Genomic DNA, 10,000 nt, shown 5'->3' with positions numbered 1-10,000 from the left:
TAGTCTTCATTCAGGCCTTTGAAAATTTATTTTGGAAACAATGGTTTTTAATGATTTTAAATCATTTTTCTTATGATGTCTTTGATGTGAGTTGCATTAAAATTTGATACAGTATAGCTCTGTGTGTAAAGCCTAAAATGGCATTTGTAGTCAATCTTTGGTGTAAAGTAATTTGTTGGTTAGTACGTTGTCTTACATTTGTCTGTAGTATGTGTGTTGAGCCTGTATAGTTTAAGTGAATGTAAATTTATGATCTTTATTGCCATAGTAAATTTAACTTTTTTGCGTGTAAAGTGGAAGGAGGGGGGCACTTCAAGCGAGGTCACCCTAGGGCACCACACTGTGTTAATCCGGGCCTGCATCATTGTTGGTGCCAGACGGGCAGCTTTGAGTATTTCTGAAACTGCTGATCTCCTGGGATTTTCACACACAGCAATCTCTAGAGTTTACACAGAATGGTGCGAAAAACAAAAAACATCCAGTGAGCTGCAGTTCTGCAGACGGAAATGGCTTGTTGATGAGAGAGGTCAGAGGAGAATGGCCAGACTGGTTGGAGCTGACAGAAAAACTTCAGTAACTCAGATAACCTCTTTACAACTGTGGTGAACAGAAAAGCATCTCAGAATGCAACACGTCGAACCTCGAGGCAGATGTCACTTTCATAGTCGGTTGACATTGAGCTGAAAGCTGATACCTACCCAGTATTAGTATGGTGTTCCTAATAAAGTGCTTGGTGAGTGTATGAATAAAACAACGGCGCTTTGATGTTATAGATCACAATGCATCATTCATTCACGTCGGGGTTGTATACAGTGAGATATTGAAATGAAGGATACTGTTCATTTATAGCCGCGAGGATGAGATAAGAATGCGAGGGATAAGCGCTGGGCGTCATGGCTGGACTTCAATCAGTCAAGCTTCAGTGAAATGTACAGCGTTTATGTAATGGCTCCTCTCTGCATTCAAAGGAAATCGCCGAGGGGGGGCCGCATAGAGAGAGGGAGTGAGGGATGGCGATACGGAGGGATGGAGAAGAGGATGAGAAGGATAGAATGTCATAGCTGGGGTTGACAGACGGGGAAGCTCCATCCGTACCGTCGCCGAGTCTATGAAGGGATAGAGATGAAGCAGAAAGGGAGGGGATGAAAAGGGAGCAAAAGGATAGCTGCGAGGTGGATGGGACTGTATGAGAGAGAGAGAGAGAGAGAGAGAGACTGAGCGGAGGGAGTGTGGAAGTTACAGAAGTGGAGAGGGAGAGGGGAAAGCCGGGGGATTAGGGAGAAAAAGAAATGAGGGGAGAAGTTATAATGGTCTGTCGGAGCAGAAGAAATGGAGAGAAAAATGGACTGGCTGATGAAGGTGAAGGATAGCGAGAGGTACAGGTGGATTTGAATAGCGGTCTGGGGGGACAGAGGAAGAGAGAGGAGACAGAGCGAGAGAGGGGAAGATTGCTAAAGGTTAAGGAGGATTTTGTTAGATCTGGGGTTTTTTTTTTATTCCATCCTGTCAGACTTTAATGGGGTCTTAGAGTCGCCGTGAGGTTACCTAGGCAACTAAAATACGCTGCTGGGCTGGTGGTGGGACATGGTTATCTCTCTGCTGAGGAAGGGATGGAAGAATTATCTAGCTCTGACTATGAAAAGGGGTGTGTTTTGTGTGTGTGTGTGTGTGTGTGTGTGTGTGTGTGGATACATGCAGGTGTGCCTTGTTTGGGTGCTTGTAGATGTGACTGTTTGTGTTGGAAGATGTGAGTGGTGCACAGGTGTGTGTGTGTGTGTGTGTGTGTGTGTGTGTGTGTGTATGCAGGTGTGTGCGCCTTGTTTGTGTTTGTAGATGTAGCCATATATGTGTATGTGTGTGGGGCACAGGTGTGTTTGTGTGTATATGTGTGTGTGCATGCATGCAGGAATGTGCCTTGTTTGTGTTTGTAGATGTAGGTGTATATATGTATGTGTGTGTGGCACAGGTGTGTGTGTGTGTGTGTGTGTGTGTGTGTGTGTGTGTGTGTGTGTGAATGTGTGCAGGAATGTGCCTTGTTTGTAGATGTAGCTGTGTATGTGTATGTGGATGGTGCACTGGTATGTGAGTGTGTATGTACAGTATATGTGTGTATGTACCTTGTTTGTGTGTGTAGATTGTAGTTGTGAATATGTGTGTGTGTGTGTGTGTGTGTGTGTGTGTGTCTGTGTGTGTATGCATTCATGCAGGTGTGTGCCTTGTTTGGGTGCTCGCAGATGTATCTGTATATGCCGATATGTGTGAATGTGCCTTGTTTGTGTGAGTAGATTATAGTTGTGTGTATGAGTGCATATGTGGTGTGTGTGTGTATGTGTGTGTGTGTGTGTGTGTGTGTGTGTGTGTGTGTGCACCCATGAATCTATGTGTCCGTGTAGCTGTGCTTGCACTATACGAGTGAGTGTGAATCATCAGGAGCGGCGGAGCCATAAAGCCCATAGCTGTTAGCCAGGATGGCTGCTGGAATGATCACAGGGCGGCTGCACTTCTATTCCCAGGCAGCCGTCACTGTGGAGGCTGAGGAGCTGCTGTGGTTGTGTTTGTGGGGACCTGGGGGTTAGCCGGTATATAGCCACGCCTGACAGCACAGCCAATGGCCATAACGTCAGCGACAATGATTGAACACATGAAATATGTGCTCTTTGTCCGTGGTATTGGACAGGGTGGAGGTTAGAGGAAGGGTCAGGGTAGGGGTTAAGGCAAGAGGAAAATTGCCTGTTTGGAAAGAAAGCGTGTCTCTGTCCTCTCTCTCTCTCTCTCTCTCTCTCTCTCTCTCTCTCTCTCTCTCTCCTCCTCTCTCGCTCTCTCTCTCTCTCCCTCAGTAGTGTAAATGTCTCTCAGTCTGTCTCTTTCCCTCCATCTTTTATTAGTCGGTCTTGAAAGCTTGCCACAGTGACAAACAAGATATTTGTCAGATTTGATTTCTTCTCTGCAGTTTGGTGGTTACCCCAACAGAACACTCTAATGTGGAGATATTAATAATGCATAGACACACACAGCCAGGGCGTATCTATATAATTGCAGCTGGCAAAACATTCTTCTGATACTCACTATGCAGCATAATTTGAATAATAAGACGAGCTCATTTGGTAAAGTCGGGGATTGAAAGCAAAACAACTGAATAAGATGCGAAGAGATACACACAAGCATCTGGTTACTTGTGAGGTAGAACTAACCTGATGCTGCCTTCTCTCTTTATGCCTGTTAACAATGCAAAGTTATTCATTCTTTTGATTTTACATACTGATGCCAGTGAAGACAGCCAGAAAATGCAAAACTTGACATGACTGACATTATGAGAGGCAAAAAATATAAAGTAGATGCATTGATTTCGGTTCACTGATAGCTCATTTGGCTGGCTCAGGGTAAAATAAACAAAGTACTTGGGATAAGACTTGACTAATACATCATATTGTGTATTTTGCCATTTAGCTCTAGGCTGCTCTTTTCTGCGGTTTTGCTTTTTTCTTTTCATCCATTCTTCAACTTTACCCACCATATGTAATTATTCAACAGGGCCGGTATTTACATTACATCATTGTCACCCAAAGCTGTGATTAGAATACAGATGTAGTCATTTTTTACATGTTTATTCACCGTTTATATTATTTATATGACATTTTGTGACAAGAGAGCGTTTTTTTCATTTACCCTCTGCTGCAGTTGGAGAGATTAAATGGGAGCTCTGTTGAATAGTGAATGAGAAATAACAACATTATTATTGTTAAGTGTTTCATAAGTAGTTTTCCAGGCAAGCATATCCATCAGTGCTCCAGGGGGATGCAGGAACCTGGCATGAGGGGCTGTACGGTGGTTTGGTGGTTGTTACTGCCTTTATCTGACTGTTGATGACTAATAGATAACGGTAACCCGAACACAGAAGCTCAATAGTGCCATCAACAGGAGCGTGGGGGCAGTGCATCTCCAAAGCCTCGCTGGGAACGTTCACTGGGGTGATATTCAGTGAGCTCTTTTGGGGGATAATGGGGAAGATTTATCAGAAATATGATCAGGTCATAAAGTGAAATATGCCATCCTCTCTGCGGGTCTGGTGAAGGATATATATATAAGGCTTGGGGGATTAAGGTGAAGACGAAGCTGGCTGGAGTCCAACCTATTCTCTGCCAAGGTTAGACTATCCTCCGGCCTTTAAAGCCCTGTCAACTCTACCCCACCCCCATGCCCCCACCCCTCCACCTCACCCCACCTCACCCCAGACCCTGGCCTCACCCCGCCCAGAAGGGAGGTCAAGGTTAGGACTTCAAACTCACCTCACTCTCTCTCCCGACTTCCTCCTCCTTCACCTCTCTCTCTATCGTTCTGTTTCTCTTTGTCTCGCGCAAACACAGACATACATACTCTCTCTCTCTCTCTCTCACACACACACACACACACACCCAAACACACCACACAGCGGAGTTTTTCGTCCATAAATAAGCGTGGTCCATCCATCACGGGGCCTCAGTGGGCCTGTGTGAAACAGAGTGCCCTCTGGCTAGTTCACCCCAGCAGCCCCAGCAGCAGCCACACTGGGGGACGGACAGGGAAGGTCAGCCCAAACCACCACAAGGAGAGGGGTAATAATAATCATCATCCCTCTGAGTGTGTCTGTATGTGTGTGTGTGTGTGTGTGTGTGTGTGTGTGTGTGTGTATACTGTTTTGTGGAGAAAGCGCTGTAGCAAATGCCCTGCAGTGCGTTAATGGCGTTCCTTTTTTTTCCTCCTCCCTCGCTCTGTCCTATAGATTTCTGTCTGTCCGGGGGTAACTGTCTCTGTAACGGAGTGAGTGTTGGTGGTAAAGGCTTCGGTGCGTCGTATGTTCTATAGGTCAGTCAATGCGGCCAAGGAGATGGCTCTCATGCGGCATGCGGCGCTGCAGGGAACAGATACATCCCAGATTCACCCCTCTGATAGCGCCGGGGAGGAGGAAGTGTAGGTGTGTGTGGGAGGTTATGTGTGTGTGTGTGTGTGTGATTGAGGGAGAGAGAGAAAGAGAGAGAGAGTTTGTGTGTCTGGGTATTTTCTCCATCTACATGAGTCTGGCTGTGTGGTTTTATCCTTTTAACAACAAAAACAAATTAATACAAATGAAAACACTCAATTAGGACCTAACGTATATTTCCGAAAACGTGTGACAGTCACCTGTTCTATGTTGCTTGTATATATTCACACCCCCAAAAAAAGGACAATCCCGTTTTATTCTCTGACACAAATAGGTTGCACCTCGGAGCATCATGACAGCACGGCTGTGTTAAAACTGACAGAAATGGTTCACCCTCATCATGCCTCTTTTGTCTCCGCAGACTAATTAGGGAGTAATCGCTGTCAATTAAGTCAGGGAATTAATGTAACATGACACATTTTAACAGCGCTCAAGGGTCTCATGTATCCTCATCTTGATCAGAAACTTAATGTGGTGTCCTGCTTATTTATAGGGGGCTCTTAACCTTTAAAAGCTGGAGGGAACGAGTCCAGGAAGGGCCAGAGACCTCCAGGATTTATGTCCCCTAGTAAAATAAGATTAGCCTCAACCTCTCTGTTCCACTCTCTCCTTCAGTTCAATATGATGTTGTAATTTGTCCAACTGATAGAGAAGATTAAGGAGAAACTAATGTATGATATCACCATTTAAATGATAATTAATATTGATTATCCTGTTATGGACAGAATGTGTGTTTCTTTTTAATGGGGACTTAATGTGAATTTATTCATTTATTTGACAGGGACTGTACTGATTAATCAGATAGGAGGTATTTTATAGTAGTTCAAGGATACTGTACCGTACCTTGCAGTAGCCTAAAATATATCCACATTACATATACAACATACAAAATACCATACAAAAATGTGTTCACCACATTGTGTGTTTGGAATTGCATGGTTCCAGTAATTTTGAAATATTGGGTGTGCTGTACATTTCATATAGTAAAGCTAATATAACCTTCTTAAATAAACATCTAACCCGTCACTCCCATGTAAAAACCTGTTTATTGTTATATAAATAAGAGTAGCAGATGTTCAGTGGAAGTGCTGGTCGTGGCTTTTGCTTTTGTTGTGCGACTATTGAAAACCCAATTGCAGCGTGTCAGTCTGTTTTTCTAAAGTTGACATATTTTTTATCTTCTAGTCCTCTAAGCTCTCTCTCTCTCTCTTCACCCTTCTAAAGGATCTGCAACGGCGCATCCTTTACCTTAAAAATAACAAGAACAAGAAGCCAGCACTCTGATTTTTTTTGTTTTGTTTTTTTACAATGTCAAATGGATCCTTGTAATTCCAAGGTAAACACATCTGTGAGTGTATGGGGCAACACATCATGTGGTACATGTGCTAATGTTGCACATGTTTTATGAATGTGTGCTTCTAACAAAACACCTTAAACACATGTGTTGAAAAGTAACACAAGATGTGGGCTTTTCCAAACTGGATTTGTAGATGTTGAAAATGAATCCTTTTATTCTTGAAGGACACAGTATACTTGGACCAATATAAAATTCCTCCTGTGTGATATTCATTCAACAATTCCACATTGAAGATGACACATCCTTTTTTCTGGGTATACATTCTGTTAAATGGATGTATAGGACAGTTACATAAAATATTTTTACAGTTGTCCAAGCATACTCTGATCTGAAGAGCCCACAATCTTCCTAAAATACTATTAAATGTAGCTGAACTGAAAGAAAATCTCTGTTTTAACAAGTAATTTAATCTTGAATGAAATACGATTTTAACACCAGAAAGCCCAGTGGATTTTGGGGGTCTAACAGAAGGCAGACAAGCCATCAATTGACTGGGGTAAATATAATTATAATGACTATTTCCTTGTATGATTTTGAAAATCAACACTGTTTGGACAGAATGTGGGTCTAGGAAAAGTGATGGAGGGGCATTTTGAAAGCTGATATATTTCAATTTTCAAATTTAAAGTGGCTGTCAATTGTGGGCTGAGACTCAATACAAGATGAAATTACTTTATCTAAGATTATTTTTTTTCTTCTTTAAAGAGTACCCTTGGGTTACTGTAATGAAGAGCCAACAGTCCCGTACGCCTACATTTACATTCAGTGTACAGAGCTGCAGAGATGCATGAGAAGCACTAAAAAGGTACTTTATAATGGTTCAAGGATACTCAGCCTTGAAGAACCTAATATATGCCTCTCTGCCAGTGCGGAGAGGACACCAGGTCGAAGCACTCAAGGAGAGCAGAGCACAGTGTGAACATACAGAGTGTATTTACAGTGGAATAGATGGCAGATGAGATGAGGTCTGGTTTTAATAGAGCAGAGACCTGCTCTCACAGCCAGCTGCCTTCAGAGGCCTCAGAGGAGAGGTGCCAAGGAGAGGTGAGGAGCATGTGTGTGTGTGTGTGTGTGTGTGTGTGTGTGTGTGTGTGTGTGAATGAGATAGAGATCAGTGTTTTTAGAATCATGTGGGGACATATGGACCCCGGAAGAGTAGAAAACCTGGAACAGTAGTCACTTGTGAGGACTGTTTTCAAGACCTCATTAGGGAAAGGGTTATTTTAAGGGTAAAGAGTAAGTGGTTAGGGTTACAGTCAGAGCTGGGGTGTGTGTGTGTGTGTGTGTGTGTGTGTATGTATGTGTGTGTGCCTATTTCCACAGCTGGGTGAGAGTGTTCCTTCTATTTTTATTTTTACCCGACATACAACCGACATACTGTTTCTAAGAATCTACATCTCACACATGGAAACATCATGTATGGGTCACACCAATGAGTTAGTAATCACATGTTTTTTTAAATGGAAAGCATGTGAGATATTCTCTAATGACCATGCTAAGATGGCTTCTCTGTTTCTGTCTTTCTCTCTCTCTCTCTCTCTCTCTCTCTCTGTCTCTTACACACACACACACACACACACACACACACACACACACACACACACGCACACACTCCACACTTACCCTTTGTATGTCACTGCAGGATACTGCTCCTCTGAAGCTCTCTGTGGTCCCACCAGTCCCTCACAGCTGTACGATGACGACAAGACATGCCGCAACCCCCCACTACCACCAACACCACCAACATCACACACACACACACACACATACACACACAGTATACACAAGCTCATTCACAGATACACTCTGTACCCCCCTCTCCTCTCTCACTCTTGCCAACACCGTTTTGACAGCTGTGGAGCAGCTTGCCAGAGATGTCACGCAGACAGAAAGCTTTTAACACAGAGAGGTGTGTAATATTCATAAGGAGTGCTCCACTTACTGTGTAATAGATGTCGGCGAGTGTGAGTGTGAGCAACACTGATCTGGGCCTTTGGTGATGTGGTCTAATATAATATTAATGCTGGTTGTGTGAGATAGCTTCTTCCCTGTTATTCGTTCTGCCCCATTTCTCACATGCGATGCACGCCAGCGTTGCAGCGATGTTCTGTGTGAGCTTGTTTAGCATCGTACGGCGCAGCAGGGTGCTGTGGTGCTATAGGGAAGAGCTGAAGTTTTTGGGTCTACTTTTGGGCTTGGTTTCTGCAGAACTACACTTTCACCCTTGCACACACACACACACACACACACAGAGCTTTCTATTGTTCAGATGTAGGGCAGAGATAGTTTGGCTTTGGAGTTTTCACACTTGTGTTCAATAACCAATTTGGCACAGATTATCTAAGGGTGCGATCGCAGTTGCAGTTTGTTTTCTTTGCTCTGAACCGTAGTTGAAAAGTTTATTTTGCTGCATTTTTATATTTGGCTCAGTTTGGTTCACACTGTCCAATTACAAGCGAGCCAGGGATTGTAAACAGAAGTCACATGGGCTCACAAGTTGCTCATTTAATGGACACAGTTTTGGTAACCTGTCATCCCGCGGAGATTTTGGCAGTGTGAGGCTGTCAAAACAAATCCAATTCCAGGCCCTGTAACTTTAGCGAAGCATGATGGATTTCTGCACTCCAGGTAAGAATAAATGAGGAAATAGCTGAAAATGAGGATCAGTCAAGACTGCGGTTTTCCCATGGTTCATATTGTTACGCTAGGCTTTCCAAACAGAGAGTAACCGCTGTCAACATCTGTCTCCTTATACCCATTAAATTATGTTTTGGGGTCATTGGAGTCACGATTATGTTCTCACTTCTAATGAACCGCACCGCAAATTGCTTGGAAGCGGACTGAGACTCACATTTTCAGGCAGTGCGGCTAATTGGTGCCACCCGAGTTTGAACGGCATTGTTCTCACCTTGCCAAACGAACCAAAACTAAAGCAGTAAGCGCTCCAGAGGTTGAATGAACCGCTCCAAACAAGCTCGGTGTGAACGCACCCTGAAGTTACTTTCATTCTGCCCTCTGTGTTTGTTACCATCCTCCATCCATCACTCTCTCACTCTCTCTTTACCCTCCTTCTCTGTCCTTACGTTCTCCTTCCTTGCGTATTTCCCACTTTCCCTTCCCCGGTCGCACCCTCCACCATGTCACCCCCACTTCCCATCCCTCTCTCTCTCTCTCCCTCCATTCCTTGCTCTTTCCTTCCTCCCCTGCTATTCTGCTCCTTCCCTCCGTCTCTCTGTAACTAATGGTCCTTAAACGCGGCCCCAGCTGTCGTGGCGTTGGGACTAAATCACAACAATCATGAGTTATTATCGGCGGTGTGCTGACTGATTGTGCTAATGTCCGTGCTGATCGTATTAATGTAGAGGCTGATTGGAACACATCCATCATAATATCGCTGGCAATGAAGAGGTAATAACCAGCATTATCCCGATAATGAAAAAGACTGTTAGCCTGAAGATTAAAACTAAACAGTGATAATAAGGGACTTCATATTTCGGTATTATTGAGAGCATAAGCAGAAATCAGAGCTCTTCCCTTCCCCTCCCTCCTCCTCTCTGATGTTGTCCTTGCCTCCTCTTATTCCCGCCTGCTTTTCCTCCCTCTTCACCCTTTCCCCCAATTTCCTTCCTTCCTTTTATACCTCCTTCCGTCTTTTCCTTGTCTCCTCTTATTCCCCTTTCCCTCCC

Source organism: Centroberyx affinis, unplaced genomic scaffold, assembly GCF_046629955.1.
Source record: "Centroberyx affinis isolate AG114_WGS23_722 - 3 ecotype Tasmania unplaced genomic scaffold, CSIRO-AGI_Caff_v1 ptg002495l_1, whole genome shotgun sequence".
Taxonomy (NCBI): Eukaryota; Metazoa; Chordata; class Actinopteri; order Beryciformes; family Berycidae; genus Centroberyx; species Centroberyx affinis.
This window is presented reverse-complemented; position numbering follows the sequence as displayed.